General features: G+C 37.6%; 1 pseudogene across 1 annotated transcript; it reads right to left on the reverse strand.

Annotated features, from left to right (window-relative positions):
• Positions 1-693: 693 nt before the first annotated feature.
• Positions 694-1,316, reverse strand: LOC309833757 (small ribosomal subunit protein uS5-like; annotated as a pseudogene). The gene has a single exon. The product of its transcript is annotated as a small ribosomal subunit protein uS5-like (transcript).
• Between the last annotated feature and the right edge of the window lie 16,777 nt (positions 1,317-18,093).

Here is an 18,093-nt window from a genome sequence, read left to right on the forward strand (position 1 = left end):
TTTCCTCATTGTATTTGGTGGGGCTGCCAATCATAATCACCACAACCCTTACCACACTCCACAAAGATTGAATTGTGTTCACCCTAGGAAGTAAACTGAATGAGACATCAGCATTACCATGTTCAGCCCAGTAACTGGACCAATGCCTCATCCATAAGACTAATTATTATTTATTGCATGTGCAAATAATGACTCAAATCCCAATAACATTTTTTTCCCAGAGCAGTGAGGTGACAAAATACTTAAAGATTTGTAGTGCAGGTCAGCAACTGGCTCTGGAATTCACTGCATTAGCAATCTAATTGTTCTGTCTCTTTATTGCTTGCTCCACATTTCTCCCTCTCCCTTTGGCTACATCTATCTTATTCTGCATGTCTTTATCTAGACCACCTCGGTATTTTTCTCCTTAAGTCCCTAAGCTTCTTTATTTCTCCATTCTCTCTCTTATGATCTCTGCTCCCCTGACTTTTTTTTTTTTTATTATTTTGTACCTATTTTGATTCCTACTTCTGTATTTTATTCCTTCTTACCTTCCCCATTTTATTTATTATTTATTTATTTATTTATTTTGTAACCAGCTTCCATTCCCTTTATTTTTCTCATATAAAACTATGTGGTGGTCACAGCTGGAGCTTGGGTCCTCTGCAAGGAAGCTCTGGTGTGGGTCTTTACAAGATGGTCAGTGAATTCCTGCTATGGAGACTTGGTGAACAGCATCTGTTTCCAGAGATTAGGGGTGAGAGAGCTGTAGGTCTTGGAAATGGCATCAAAGGTGGCCTTGGCAAAGTTGCCCAGGGTGGCAGTGCAGCCCCTGACAGAGGTGTAGCAATCGTCAGTACTGGCCATCAGCAGCAGCTTCTTCGGCACAGGGGCTGAGTTGATGCCAGTGCCCCTGGGGCAGGGATGAGACTCACCGGGCCAGAGCCACAGAGAGCCAGTCATCTTGCAATGAACAGCATTGGGCTTGCCGATCTTGTTACCCCAGTAACCTCGCTGCATGGGGACGATGGAGAGCTTGGCCAGAATCATGGCCCCACAGGTGGCAGTGGCTACCTCTCTGGAGCACCTGACACCCAAATGATGTCCATTGTAATTCTCAGTGGCGACAAGTGCCTAGAACCTGGTCCCGCTGGCCAGCACGGGTCTGCTTTTGCACAGGCATTATCTACAAAACCTTGTCCTTGAGGGATGCCCCCAGCAAAAAGTCAATGATCTCAGATTCCTTGATGGGCAGAGAGAAGAGACAGATCTCCTCCAGGGACCTGATCTTCATGTCCTCAACCAAGCGACCCAGCTTGGTGACAGGGAGCCTCTCATTGTCCTTGGCCCCAGCCCCGGGATGACGTAAACTACCTCAGCCTCCTCTCCCGGGGCCCCCTCGGCCTCCGAGCCCTCCAGCAGCACCTGTATCATCTGCTATTTGGTGTTTTTATGGAGAAGAATCTTACTTCCCCACTTTAATCTTTTTGCTTCTTACCCGTCTTTCCAGATCATTTTCTCTATTCAGTATCAGATCACAATGGGACTCTAAGTTACGTGTATTTATTTAGTATTTACTGTTTATTCAGTATTTATTTGCTATCTCTTGGAATAAAGATTTATCTTCCTTTTTCTAACTGAAAGAAAGTCATTTAATGTATTAAAATGAATATATGTAATTTAAAATATTCTATACAATCTAATTAAATATTTAATATATTTAAGTATCAAAGTTAAATACATTTATGTAGGGAAGATAATATAAGTTTTTATTCACCTCCAGCTCATGATTAATTTTGCTTTTCTTGTGGATTAAAGGCTGTTAATAGGAAAAAAAAATCCTCATCCCTCTTGTAAACATGGGTCTCTGATGTCTTTTATTAAGTTAGTGCTAAAGCCACAAACAGCGAATGTGACAAGCAGGTCTGATGACAGCAATGTTAATTAATCTCCATAAGCTGGACCATCTGGTTTTTGGAAACTGAACAGGAAACACACAGCCCTAGCTCAGCATCTAGAGTATTCATTGGCTGGTGAGTATTGACTATGCATATTAGTCAGTCAGAAATGTCCAAAAGGAAGAGCACACCATGGCCAGTGATCTGGCTGAGTGGACAGACCTATTCTTTGGTTAGAGAATGATTCTTTATTCAGCTCATTCTCCAGACCTCAATTCTGCTCCAGTCAATTCTGCTCTGCTATAGAGCTGGTCCCAATAGAAAAGAAAGAGGGAGGTAACAGTCCCTGTGTCTCTGCCTGAGAGATGGCAGGAAGCATGGCTACACTCATACTTCCTGGCCACTAGCTCTGCAGCTCAAGCTGTTCTCTTTTGCTATATGTCTTCTCTAAGGCTTTCCTCTGCTAACCTATCCCAAGTGGTGCTTAGTGCTCTGTTCTCCATCTCTACATCATAGGCTCAGCAGAAGAATTTATTTTCTTATTGTGAATCAATACAATAATCTCTCCTGGTGGAGGATTTTCAACCTTGAACCTTAGCTGTCATTGGGAATGAACATTGGAAATGAATCTGTTCCCTGGGGTCCTGACATACTCAAAGCTCTCAATTTCTGCTCCCACCTCCACTCCCATGTCCTTGATAATATGTGCCAGGACCCAAAAACATTTAATTGGAGAGCTTAGTTGAGTATTTTTCTCCTCCTTAGATTACCCTATAAATATTGAAATTGAACAAGATCTTTCAAAGTACTAAGTGACATTTTGTTGGTGTACACATGGGATGAATACATTTACATCTATTAGATAATTATTTATCAAGCTAATTGGCCCCAAACCATCAACTTTTTATTTTTATTTTTTAAGGTAAAGCCTAAAGGGAAGAGGTATTTTTTTCATACTTGGGTTCTCCTGGGGCATCTTGCAAAACTGGATTCACAGACTGCAAATGTGCTTCGCGTGCTTTCTCAGTGAGGAAGGGAAAACTGAGATCTCTAGCATTAAACAATCATTTTATTCCACAAAACCTGTGTGTGAATTATTGACATTCCATTCCCATGTTTACTCAATTAATGAAGCCAATTAGTGCACATTGTGCTTTGTAGTAGCATCAGCAGGAACTAAATGAGCCTTTGGGGATGTTTATGGACTTAGTTGATTTCAGGAAAAAGGTTGACTGATAGAAGCAGCTGCTAGTGGGAAACAGTTTGCTCCCAAATAGAAATGAACCATAAGATTGAACAGATGTTGTTCTGTCTTCTTAGTGCCTGGATTATGGTGCAATGTTATCAATTAATTTCCTACCAGGAAAGTCTAAAATATAGTCAAAGGAAACTGTCAGAGGCCAGCCACAGCGTTCTACAGCAGCAGGGCAGTGTTTATTCTCCAGGAAGTTTGTAGTCATTGGCTTCCCAGTTGTCTCACTAATCAGTTAAAAAACAAACAATAAAATGACCAAGAATTTTAAAAAAATTGACTTAGAAATAATATATAAACTTAGAGAATGAGTTGAAATCCCTTTGAATACATTTTATAATATTCCAGTTAATTATGGTAATGAGATGTGGTAGTTAATTTTATGCATCAACTTGACTGAGCTAAGGGATACCCAGATGGCTGGTAATCAGTTTTTCTGGATGTGTCTTTGAGGGTGTTTCTGGAAGAAATTAGCAGTTGAATCAATAGACTGAGTAAAGCAGATGACCCTTACCAAAGCAGGTGGGCATTGTCCAATTTATTGAGGACCTGAATAGAACAGAAAGGTGGAGGAAGGACAAATTTGCTCTTTGCTTGAACTGGGACATCCATCTCTCCTGCTCTCAGACATCAGCACTCTTGGTTCCCAGACCTTTGGACCTGGACAGAATTATACCACAGATTTTCCTGGGTCTCTAGTTTGTAGATGGCATCTTGGGACTTCTCAGCCTCCATCATTGTGTGAGTCAGTTCCTATAATTTATCTCCTCTTTATCTATCTATTTATCTATCTATCTATCTATCTATCTACCTATCATCTATCTATCTATCTATCTATCATCTCCTATTTCTCTGGAGAACTGTGACTTATACATAAGGAAAACAAAGAAAAGGGGTAGAGAACAGGACCTCTTATTTCCAGAGGGTAGACTTCCCAGCTGCAGTCTTTCTGGAAGAAATCTATTCTATAGCTCTCTCCACATTATAATGCAGGGGATCTGCAACAGGTGTCAGACAAAAGTAGGTTTCCATCAGGTATGCCCCCACATAGGTTGTGTGACCTTGGGTAATTTATCAGTACCTTGTGTGAGTTATCAATACCTTGGGTAAGTTAATAAAGCATGTTATATCTTGGTTTCTCCTCTATAAAATGAAGATACATATACTTGCTTCACAGGGTTAAATAAAATAACGTGATAATTTTTGTTGTAATGCACATTTTCTATATTAGGTATCATAGATTATATATACAATCAATTTATTAATTTGCAAGGAGATGAAGGAAGTGAAAAAAGGACTTTAAATGAATAGGTTGGCTGTAAAGATGCTTTCTGATTTTAGAAACATGTTAATGTGAAAAAGAAAAAAACTTGCACCCTAGATTTAAGAAAATGTCATAGTATATGCTAAAGAAATATTTACTTTTCTTCTTCTCATGTATTAAGAAAGCAGATATCAGAGAGCAGCTCACCAAACATTCAGGGAGACTGGAACTTCTTGATACCTATTTATAATATACTTTATTTCTAGTATGAGTATATAAAATCCAATGTACAAGAATCAAAGAATCCTAGTTTGAGACATGTGAGCATCTCATGTGGCCTTTATTTCTTATGTTAGGCTCACAAATAAAACAAGATGGCTTCTGTTTCGTAATCCACACTTAATTAGTCCTTTTTTTGGTGGGACCAATAAAGAGCGGGGTGCAAAGATTGTATTTGTTTTACTACTGAAAGAGCATTTCTAGCACAATGAATAAATCACAAACCCAAGACACTTTACTCTGTATAATTATCGTGAAGCCTAGTTTTATTTTCACCGAAGTGAGGCGTGAGGTTTTGTATGCGCTTGTGTTGTTTTTAATTTTGGCAGGAGATGGGGCAGTAGAGAAAGCTGTGAGGGAAAAGTGTTGCTGTCTTGTAAAATTATTTTTACATAGCTGTGCTAATTTATTTCACTCATACCCATTGATTGTAGACAAAGAAATCAGCCAGATCAGAGATCAGACTTGGAAACACTGGCGACAGATAGAAATATTGGATTTTTTGAAGATAGAGAAAGGGGAAATGATATATTTATGTACTAATAAATATTTGATATAATATATATAATATATATCAATATAGTTATATATTAGTATAATATATATAATAGTATATGTCATGTGTGTGTATATTTACACACATACTGAAGGAAAAAAGAGATACAACTGATAGACAGTACAAAAATATTCCCTTTGGGAAGCCTAAAAACGTGACCCTGCAAGGGGTTATTCTTACCCCCTTCTCTTCCTCTACCTATGTGTCTCTATGAATCATGGTTCAGGGGTGCTCGACATGCTGCTTGAATCTGAGCCACGTGGAACCACTTGCCTCAAGCACGTCTCTCCATCATAGGGCTGGTACTGCTTCTGTGTCCCTCTTTTGTAATCCAGGTCTTCTGTCTTCAATTTCAGAGTTCCTGGTCAATTTAAAGTATCTCTTCTTTCCAAATGGTTAGAGAAGCCTCTGCCACAACTTTTGAAAACAAGATTTTAATTCTCTTTATCATCAACATATAAGTGTAACTGCTAAAACCTGCCATTTTATTGAATACTTGCTAAGTTCTAGGCAGTCACCTTAGTTAATTGCCTAATTTAGTTCTCACCCCAGTCTTATGAGACAGATATTGTTATGGCCATTTCAGTTGAGCACACTGAGATTAACTGAGTGATGTAAGAGCCAAGATGGTCGGTCAATGAACATTATTTTTGCTTGGTGAAGCCTGAGGGAGCTGGTAGACAGATCGTTAGGGATGGTTTAATTCATTGTTCATTTTACAGAGCAGGAAAAATGAGTCTCAGAGGCAGAAAGTGATTGCCCAAGGTCTCACTGGCGTGTATATCAGAGCTGAGAACCAAACTCAGGACTTGCGACTTTAGCACCCCATCTTTTCTGTGGAGCCAGGCTGCTTCATGGAACAGAATGACAGCAGGCTGATTGAAGTATGGCCGGTTGTGGGTCCCCAAACTGCTAACGTTGTGCCAGTGTTAACGAGGCTCCCTGGAATCTGGACCAAGAAGAGGAGAACGGATTTGGGGAGACCCTCATCTTCTTTCCGGATTACAGAGCCTTGTCACTCAGGCCCCATCACCCCCTTTGGCCCCTCTGTCCGAGAGATGCCTGACGATACTTCCCAGAGTAAGACGATTAGTTTAGCTACAGGCTAAGAAATAGGGTCGTTGTAAAAGCACATTAAAGGAAGGAGCTAGAAAGAAGAAGCACTTGAGAACAGGGACACAGTCTCCTCTTCAGCTCCAGTCACACCTTTTACCTTCCACAGCCCAACAGCCACCCCTTTTGCCTACCTTAACTTTAGACACCAAATGAAGATGCAAAGGCTTTATCTGTACCTCACCATGGTTCCTCTTGGATCTAGGGGGGGGGAATATGTTATTTATATGTTTTCCTAATTGAGAGAGGAAGAGAGAGAGAAGGAGAGAGAGAGAGACCCATCTGCTGCATATACTGACCTTTTCTGTCTTGATCCTTTGCCTAGTTACACTGTGTTCCTGGGACCCTTCCTCACTGTGGCCACTCCACAACTGGCCCATTTCCTCTCAATACACAGCTCGTGCTCAACTTGATTCCCTTTCAACCAACTGACCCTACTGATGTATTTAATTTTGCAGAAGGACACATATCGAATAACTCTTGTCAGTAGTTGCTGAATGTATATTCAACATTTTCTCCTTTTATAGATTATATTATTTGCGCTCTCAAATCCTTTGTATGGCATATAAGGATTTGCAGGTGTCATGGGAGAGAAGAAATAGCTCAGCTTCCATATCTTTTTGGATTTTTTTCACTTGAAACTGGTAGATTTATAAGAACAAATATCAGTTACCAAATAAATAAAAATATGTAATTACTAGTAAAACAGACAGCAGATGGGCTTTACAATGCATTCACTTTACTTTGCAGTTCTACAGAACATGTGGTGCTTCCATGGGCACTGATTCTTATCAAGGAGTTAGGATCTGACCACTGTGAAGCAGTACATCATTCTTAGTAGGAGTTGTCACAGCCTTGCCAGTGATGGAAGGTCAGTAATCACCAGTTACAGAAAAGGCACTAATGTGTAAGCACTTATACGAGAGTCAATTATCATAAAGGGAACTAGAGGAATAGGCTGGAGAGATGCAGGAAGATTTTTCAGGTTGGCTCCTGGAGTTCATATTTCTTACAGTTAACTGTAAATAATCTCACCACTGAGGATCTCACTTAAGTGATGCTATTTTTTTCTTTTAGGGAAGATGTATTATTATAATTAACATACCCTCATAGAAACCTAGATGAGTACACTTAAAACGGGTCACTGATTCTGACTTTCTTGATTTAATGTCATTTCTCATTTTAAAACAAAGAATGTGCACACTAATTTGCTATTTCCCCTCACCATCTGTTACCACGAGCTCATAGACAAACATAGCTATAAATCATAGTTACTAAAATTTTACTCTTCTTGTCTCATGGGATGTACTCATTAATAGGGTGTGTATATGTTTGTGTTTATAAATTCACATTATCTTTACTTTCTGTGTGTTTCCTTTAGATAGGAGTAAGCTTTGCAGACATTAATTACAAGATCAAACCTTAGAGGAGAGTGACTTTGCACTTCTAAGATAGTTAACAATCTTTAACCATCACCAGTCATTTTTTAAGCAGCTTCTCTGTGGGTTGGATGAAAGTGGATTCATTTACCTGACTTTGCTTTCCTCTTTTTGGTGGCTGATTAGTCATTACAGGTCGGTCTTTGAATAGAGTCCAAATTGGTACATCTGGATCTGTTTAGTGACTCTACCGAGGAGCTCAGGCATCAGCTGATTTGTCTTGTTAGCACGTAAATGTCTTTGTTATCAGTCTCTCCATAATGCTTCTGACCACGTGTTTGCATTATGTGGTACAATGCAAAAACAAAACAAATGAACAAAATAGAAAAAATTGTTTCCAGACCATTCTCTCAAGGAAAATAACTAAGTTTTACTAAGATATCACATAGATGGAGCGTCAAAGAAATAAACTTTGTAAACATATCATAATGACCTGAACCCAAACCAATAACTTAAAAATCAAAGCAGGATAGATCATTCAAATCATTTGTTCCAAAATGATTTATATCGTGCTAATTACCTTTAGTCTCTCTTTCTAGTTTGGCTATCAGCAACAGTACTGTGTGCTCGATTTGGAGAACCATAGAATTCAGCATGGATAATAACTTTATTTTACTTGCTGAAGAGGAGTGATAAGCCCTGTCCATTTGCCATAGAGTCGTTTGCTCACTTTCTTTCTAAATTCTGCGTGGTCAAAGGAATTTTTTTTCTCTCACACCTGTAACATTCCACTATCACCTTGGCCGTGTTGTAGTATTAAAAAATTTAAATCCCTCTGGTGAATAGCCAACTGTGCCCTTTCTTTTTATGGAAGATGTATTCTACTTCCAATTTTACATGGGCTGCTGCAGCCTCCAGTGTAAATAAGTACCTGTCTTCTAAAATGTCACTAATAAACTCCCGGTCATTTGGTGTTTGAGAAAGATGTCACACAAGAAATCACCTTCATGTTTCCACAAAAATCATCAAATGAAAACCTAGATCAAATTAACTAATGAATTTTATTACATTCCTATATTAAAGTAAAATGCATATGTGTGTGATGAATTAAACTGTTGAGTCCAGAGCCATTTTGTTTTTTCACTTTGGGAAGATGGCTATGATATTAATCTTTGTTTTTCTGAATACAGACAAGGCTAAGGAAGGCAGATATTAGGCCAGAAAATTAGGCCTTTTAGTGTCAATAAAGAAGTCCTATATTGGAGTCCAGAGATCTAGGTTTTAGCCCTATCCCGGCCTTTTGTTATCTGTATGACCTTGAACAAATCATCCTTTCTGAGCCCTTATTTACTTGTCCATAACTTAGAGATATCAATACCTGCTCTATTTCCTTGGTTTTTCATGTGAGGTAATGTTATTAGAATCTGTGAACTACTACACAAATATGAGGTGCAATTATTTTAAAGTTGAACTAGAGTATTTTTGATCAAAGGCTAAGCCAATAATGAAGTCACTGTGCCAAAATATTCCTTTGTCAATGGGTTCTACCATCTGTTCGTATTTTTATTAACCATGCCACTTTAAGAATAACAACAGAAGATAAGAATTATTTGAGGCACACCTTTTGCTGACTCTGAGGTTGGTTGCTGGTAGCAAATAAAAATAAGGGCTCTTAATCACTGTCTCATAAGTGTCAAGCATTGTCCCTGGGGCTTCACACACATTTGTTTTTCACCAAGTCTCTGCAAGCAACTCCCCTTATGCAGTTAACAGATATGCAGATAAGTCAATGAAGGCTCAGAGATGATGTCTTGCTCAGGTCATAGAGTTGGCTCCAAGCAGAGTCAGAATTCGTACCTGGACAGGACAGCACTCCTGTTAATGTTTCAAGCATTCGACAACATCCGTAACAACAGAATTCTGCTGCTAAACTACCAAAAATTGCTAGATCCTAGGAGAGATCTACCAACAGGCCACCATCTCGAGGGTGAAGAAAGGTGTCTTTTTCTAGGAGAATGGCTGTTGGCAGCTGTGAGAAATGATAGTTTTCCTTCATGTTTTCTTAACTTTTATTTGAGCTTTGTTTCTCAAGAGTCAATATCATCTAGACATTTCCCTTTTGGGCCCATGCCTCCACTTACATTTTAGTTTTAGGGAAATTGATCCCATTATGTATTCAAAGGAGGAGTTCATATTTCTATGATAACTAATTATTTTGCACAAAGTTGTCTATTTAGACTCAGTTCTTAGCAATTCATTGCCACAAGTAACGATAGAAGTAGACTGCACATAAAGGCAAACTTGCTGTCAGCATAATGTATACTGGGTATGATTTCTAACTCACATATTATTACAATTGTAAGGTGACTTGAGCACCATCTAGGCAACTTCCTTTTTGTTTGTTTGTTTGTTTGTTAGTTTGTTTTAGGTTGGGAGAAAGAGACCCAAAGGAAGTGACCTGCCTATGGTCACATCACACAGTCTATTATAAACTTTCCAGAGGTACTAAGATTTTTAAACAAATTATCTTTTGCATGTTCTCATGCTCTTATTTCCTTTGCTTTAACAGAAACTTCCAGCATAGAGCAGTGTTCTACTTACTACATAGTGAATAATAACAACTTCAATCCCCATCTACCATTGGTTATAAACTGGGGGTCCTATACTAACACCTCTCACAACACATAAGCATTTTTAATTCCTAGAGGACCACCAAAGGCTCCTCCATGGACTTCTTGTGCTCGTGATAAAGACTTCATATATTAGTTTAAGCTGATTTTCCCCCTCACATCTACCCACTATAGTTTAAGGCTAATTGGTGCTGCTTTTGAAAAGTGTGCTTCTGTGAGACTCATGAAGCCTTGAGATGACGGTGCAAGTCTATAGACAACAGAATTTGATTTACCCAAAACATTTTAGGACCCTCAGATATATTAAACACTGTACTTTCTTCAAAATATTTTGTCTTCTACATCAATATTAAGTTCAGCTTTTCCTCAGTATTCTATTTTACAGACGATCGTGTGTAGAATGAGAATGACGTTTAAGAACAGAATTTCTGTGTATAATTTAAGAAATTAATTATCAATATATGGAATAAAAAATTAAGAATGCATGCAATTTTTTCCTGTTTTCTTATCTGCCTCATCAGAATGACTGTCCCCTGATGTATACACAGTCTTTTAAAGCTATGGTATTGGAAGTAAGGATAGGTGTCCATGTGACACACATGGAAATTCTGCAGTTAGAAACAATCAACTCATAAATGTAAGCAGAGTGCCATGCTAGGAAGAGAAAGAAGAAAACAATTTTTTTTTTCTTTTTTTTGCGGTACGCGGGCCTCTCACTGTTGTGGCCTCTCCCGTTGTGGAGCAAAGTCTCCGGATGCGCAGGCTCAGCAGCTATGGCTCACGGGCCCAGCCGCTCCGTGGCATGTGGGATCCTCCCGGACCGGGGCATGAACCCCCGTCCCCTGAATCAGCAGGCGGACTCTCAACCACTGTGCCGCCAGGGAAGCCCAGAAGAAAACAATTTTAACATGAGCATCCTGGTCTTTCTAAAATATAATTTATTGCTCAAATGCACCATTTTCAATTAAAAACGGAATTATTATAATTTTCCCTTTGTTTCCATTATTGTTTCTCTTTCCTTGAGTGACTCATTATAATTCTTTATCACTTCTGTTTATCTCTTCATGAATAAAATAGTAAGACATTTGAAATGTATTAATATATTAGGATATTTTTCATTTCATTCTATGTAGTGTTTGAAGTTTGGATATATATGTATATATACATATGCCTGTATATGTATATCCATACACATATTGGAGATTATCTATCTATCTGTCATCTGTCTATCTATCTATCTATATCTCTATCTACCTGTCTATGCTTCAGTGTGTTAGAAGTAAAAAGCAAACAGAGACTTCTTGGCAAATACAGAGAGATTTTGTGACAAATATTCAAGGAAGGAAAAAAATATATTCACCCCAGATATCAGTTAAGAACTAGACACCCATTCAACACTGACACTGAAAACTTGGAAAGGCATAGAACTCATGGGAAAACTTAAAAACACTTTGAAGCATCTAAAAGAAACAAAATCATGTTGTATGGGCAAATTTAGTCAAATCCAGGGAAGAGAAAAGAAATACGTAGGTCCTGGTCTTTCTGCAATAGAATTTGTTGCTTAATTGTGCATTTTTCCATTTTACAAAGTGAAATCATTATAATATTTCTTTTGTTGTAGCAGTTTCAATGAATGGCATGGCTTAGACCCAAGAAATTTATTGAGGAATTTGGATAGAACATTTGATGATTATATTTGTGTCCAGACCTGCACATGTTAGAATCAAAAGGGACAGAGAGGACATGCATCCAATCTCCCTCTTTAGATGTGAATCCTTCTCTGGCATTCCTAGCCTGTGGCATATATGATGACAGACATGCTTCCCCTTGTCTGTACTGAAAATTCTTTCTTTGGAACTCTAATTCATTCATTCAGCCAACACTGAGTCCCTACTATATGCCAGGCATGTTTGTACACTGGAACATATACAACGGAAAAAGTAAGACGACACCTCTGTCCTGGAGACGATCACAGTCTAGTGAAAGAGATAGAAATATAAATAGCTTATTAGAATATCAGGTAATAAGTACATGGTAGGAAAATCTTAAAAATTCTGAAGGAATTCAGAAGAGAGAGTGATAGACACTGGACTAAAGAATTAACATATGAAAATTGTTTTGATTCATTACAAATTTCTATTAAGTTCCCTATTCTCTGTCTCTGTCTGTCTCTCTTTCTCTCTCACACATATGGTAAAATTATGTGGCCCTTTTTAAATCTTCACAGTCATAATTTCATGTCTCATTTTTCTGCATCTGCCTTTCTCGTGTTCTTATCAATAAACCTAGAAATGAATTTTACCAAAAACATGTTCAGATGACCTAATGAAGCATGAATTGAGTTTGTGTGCCTCCAAAGGACATAATAATGACTTCTGGGTAAGATTATAGGGCTCAGTGAAAAGAAATATTTCCTAATAATCGGAGATCTTCATCAATGTAATGGGCTGCTGTGGTGACTAGTAAGTTCTCCATTCTCAGAACTTAAGTAATTGTATATTTCTATTGATGCGGAATCTTATTCTATTGACTTCTGAGTTGACAAAGTTATGGAATTGTGAGTTGGGTTCATAAGAAAACTTTTAAATATGTACATTTAATGATCTTAATTTTCTGTTCTCTCTTTAGTTACAATTCTACAATTCCTGTTATTGATGATAATGTTCGAAATTCAGGACCAAGGACAGCAATTTCCATCCAGGATAACAGGGATGATGGTTTGATACCAAATAGCAACAATAACAAAAATCTTACTAGCAAACATATTATATAATATATCCATTTGATCAATAAATGTAATTTCTGAGTTGAAAAGGAGGAAAATTAACAGTTATTGAGCAAACCACCATATTACCTCTTTTAATCCTCCCAACAAATGTGTGTGATAAATATTGTTATTCATAGATATTTACGACATGTTATGTATAAGTATGTATAAACACATATATGTATAATATGTTTACAAGCTGTCAAGATATGTTTATGAATGAGGGAAGTGAAGGCTTAAAACAACTTTCTTGAGGTTACATTATTAGTAAGAGATTCAGACCCATTTATGATTTCAAATCTCATTGCCTTTCTACCCATAGGAGAGGAAATATGCAAAAAAAGGGAAAAGTTGCATCTGCATAGCCAAAAATAATCATGCAATTTGACCAAATTCAAAGAGAAGGAAAGTGCATTTTTTATAGGGAATGGAGGAGAGACATTACCGAGGAAAGTAGGTTATTACCAGCTATATTTAGGTGTTTAAAACACTTGGCTTTATAACATGTATATTTGCATGTATGTTAAACATTTTATTTTCTCAAAATGACCCTGATCCAGTTTAGATACACTTCTTCAGTGGGCTCTTCCCCCCAGATTTCTTTGCCTGTGGAAAACCCCACTCATCCTTCAAAGTCTCAGACACAGCTTTGTTTGTGGTTGGCAATCAAGGATTATTACTGATTTAAATAGAATCATCAAAAATTAAAATTTTATAGAATTCTAGTACTATTGATGAAGACTCAGCTTTTGGATTATCCAATTTTATAAATTACAACAGATCTCTTCAATATTAAAAAGATAGCCATCTTTAAAAAATATACTGAATACTAACTCTGTGTGGTCCTTCTTGTGACTCATCACTGACACTGTGCCACTTGTGGTTAAGTATGTTACCTTTCTGAGTCACACAATAGAAATTTAGTTAATTAGTTATTATACAATACACTTAGCTACTTGTCTTTCCAACTAAACTGTTGTTGCAGGCATCATTGTTCTTGTTTTACATCTGGCAGTATACCCAGAAGGTACTAAGATATCTTATGTTATTTGATTTAAATGAATTGAATTTAATTTTTTTCATGTGTGGAGCATGAATAACAATCATTTCTCTGCATACTGCGCACTTTGTCCTGTGGTGAATCATTGCATGTGAAGGTTTTTTAGAGGAAAACTCCCATAAAGCATTATGCAAAAAGAGAGGTTTAGGTCAGTTTATCTCCAAAGAAGCAGATCTGACTTACATGGCCTAAATGTGACTTCAAGAAACAGAGGGAAAATAAATCCATTGTAAGTTGAATAGCATAACCAGAATACCTATTCCAGAATCTGAATGTTGAAAGCTCACATGCAACAAGAATTTCCCTGAAGCAATATTAGAGAAAGAAATTCCCATCTATTTCTCTATTAATCAACAAGTGACTACAGTTGATTTGTAAATATGGAAAATAGATTCCCTCATTTAGAATCAAGACTGTCATCTTTCTAAGTTATACACTGATGTATCACAGGGCCTCGATACTTTGATCCACATTGTTGTTTGAGCTTCACAAAAGCTTAGAGATTCAAGCAAGAACACATCCCACTTTCTTGGAAGACTGAGACCCAGTAAGATGAATTGACATGCCAATATCAGAGAGCTTCTTGGTATCAGCCAAGATAAAAAATCAGGTGGCTTAATTCTGAGCCTCCATCATGATTCCTTCCCCCTGTAGTGCCATGGACATGAGAGGATACTGAAAGGTCCAGCTCAAGTCACATAGACCCTCAAGATCAATCAGAGCCCATCTCTGGTATCCACGTTTGACTTCACATCACTGATCTATAGCTAAAGATGTATAATCATGTTCTCTGTCTCCTGAGTTTCTGTTTGGTGTCTTGGTTTACTTCCAGAAAAGCACACAAAATAGATAATCAGCCAATAAGGGAATATGTTCTTCCAACCCCAGGGGCAGCTGTTCAATTTGAAGTTAAACTGTCTTTCAGCAAGGTCACTGGCATATGATTATCACTCTAAAAGCTTTTAAAGATCTTTATTCTCAGGACGCTTCTTAACTGGAATGTTTGGTATTCTGCATCTTTGAGAAATGTATATTTTATGTGGGTTGGGTTGGGATATTTATGAAAGCCATTTTGAAAATATTTTCCTACGGAGGTCTCTAGCCATTATAGTCTGCATTCTGGCATTTTTTCTTCTTTCCTTAAAGTCTTAAAGTGATTATGCCAGTATCAGCAATAAAGTTCCTTCCCTATCCCTCCCCACAAAATAGCAGATGGTGAATAAATATTTTAAATACTTTTACATTCTGTGACTCATTTTCAGGCTAAGTATAGCTTTACCCAGATGTTCACAATTCTGATCTAGAATAAAGGGCAAGTGGTATTTATCAAGCCATTCACTGTCTTCTAACCACCAGTTCTTGCATATGACCGTGGCATGAATAAAAACTATTAAATAACATTGTTAAAATATACAAAATAGTTTATTTGCATGCACTCATTGCAGGTATTGGTTGATGTGTGATCTAGATGTAAAAAACGATATCTTGCATACCACTGGTTTATCAGTATTTTAAAAAACAGATATTTTTAATAGACCTATTCAGAAATATACTTATAAAACTCAGAGAATGTATAAAACAAAAGCCATCTGCTTTGTAGCAGTTAAGATTGTATCACTTTTGTGAGAATCAATAAATACATTTATTGAGGTATGGCTATGATTTTTCTTACTCCTTCTTATTTCTTAGTAGTGTCATATGCACGAAGGAATTCTGATGTTTCATAATGTTTTTTAATACATAAATATGTAATACCAAATATATGTAAAGGAGTATTCTAGGTTCCTCATAAGCAGGTATCAATAGTATAGAATGTATTTAATTTTATAAATAATTCAATATGCAGATGTAATTACGCCCAATGTTTATAATGTGTTATGTGATTCAGTTACTGCCATCTTACTTTAATTACAAAATCGTAACGAATTATGTGTTAGAAGCTGAGTGCTCATTGGTATTCTATGTTCCAGGACCAGCACAAGTAGAATAAGATTCAGTGCTTACTTTTGAGGTACTTCTCATTTCTATGGGGTGATTAGACAAAGAACAGATCAATGCCCTTTGGCATTTCAGGCCTTATACCAAACGGAGCACATGTAAGGGGGCTTTCACCTTCTAAGCCTACAGGACCCTGCTCCTGGCCCAGGGAAGCCTCTTTATCATCAGCCAACATAGAGGGAAGGTTGAGGGAGAGCAGCCTTGCTCCTGAGGTGGGTCAGCTAACAGGAAAACCAACAATCTGTCCTGGACTATTTGGCCACCAGACTTCATTGACCCTCTTGGAAGGCCATGATGACTGACTGGGTAATATTATCCAGTCTGATTATCTAGACTGGATAATAGAAGTCTGAAAGTTGGGGTGAGGGAAGGGGAACATGGTAGTTGTCTTCAAATAATGGCAGAGCCGTCTTGGACAAAAGGGTTGCTCTCAGTGGCACAAAGGGCCTGAACTAGGGCCAGTGATTAAAAAGAGCTGGGAAATCTTGTTTCTGCTTCATGTAACGAAGAACTTTCTGATAATCGGAGTTGCTGACTTTGGAAATGACTCTAGTGTGATGTGGCGAGCTTCATCTCTGGAAGAGGGATGATCACTCACTGGGACAATGTGAAGGCCATATGGGTGTCAGTAGAGCCCCAAGACATTCTTAACCTACATGGGCTGTGTGTTCTGCAACTTTTTGGCTTGTATTTTCAGAACTACAGGGCCTGAGTGGTAAACTACTGAACCTCAAATCTAATTTCTCACCTATTATTCGTATCCGATTTTATTCACCTTCAAGTCTACCTTTTAAAAGCAGCACTTGCATTAAGCAATGTAAAAACATTTCTGGAACTGAGTTTTCTTCTTAAACCTATTTGTCCAGTCTCCCTTTGGTGAACAACCTTGTTTCTTCAGGCTTTTCAATATTCAGCCTTTGTTTTGACTCCGTGCATTTTACAATGTTCTAATCATTATTTCTTTGCTACTTTTAAATTACCCCCAATCCCAGGACTTTGCTAGATAGAAGAGATTGAAAAACATTTTTTTATTGAAAAGTTATATTCTCTAAACTTCAATGACTTTGTAAAGCAGATTTCATCAGAAGTGGGACTTACACATTTTTAGTAAATACGAATGCTCACTCTTTCTCGCGGCTGCTTAGAATTTTACTGATTACACTTTGGAAATGCATAATTGTGTAATTAATCTTGAGGATGTCAGAATGCGTACTTTTAAAAGTAATTTTCTTAGGGAAATAATACATATCTCATTATTTTTTTTACTGTAACTGATATTCATGGTCTCTTCATTTATAGGTATAAACCCTGCCAGAGATGGTCAATATCAGTGCCATGTATTATTAAAGTGAATTAATTTTTCAAACACATCTTCCATTCAATTTCTCATTAAACGCGGCATTGTAAATTCTGCTGTCAAGGAATACAAATAACATGATTATACAATACTTGCATTATACGGAGTCCTCTTGGCTAGGATGGTTACCTACCATAAACACTGATTCATTCTTTATGGAAAAGAACTTTAAAACACAGTTGTTAAAACTGACAAAGAGCCAGGTGCAATCCAAACCTTTGATGCTCTTATAGCTTTTACCAGTAAAGAGTTTGTAATCATTGCATACAGGGAGGAACCCGAAGATAGATACATATTTACTTAACCTATAGCTTTTGAAAAAATGTACCATTTATTCAAGGACCACCAACCTTGGCATTACACAAATGTAAGCAAATAAATGGATGAATTAATGAATCAGAATGAGTAAGAGGGCCTTCCGTGGTGGCGCAGTGGTTAAGAATCTGCCTGCTAATGCAGGGAACACGGGTTCGAGCCCTGGTGCGGGAAGATCCCACATGCAGCGGAGCAACGCGAAGCCCGTGCGCCACCACTACTGAGCCTGTGCTCTAGAGCCTGCGT

Source organism: Grampus griseus (assembly GCF_964374135.1).
Source record: "Grampus griseus genome assembly, chromosome: 15".
Classification (NCBI taxonomy): domain Eukaryota; kingdom Metazoa; phylum Chordata; class Mammalia; order Artiodactyla; family Delphinidae; genus Grampus; species Grampus griseus.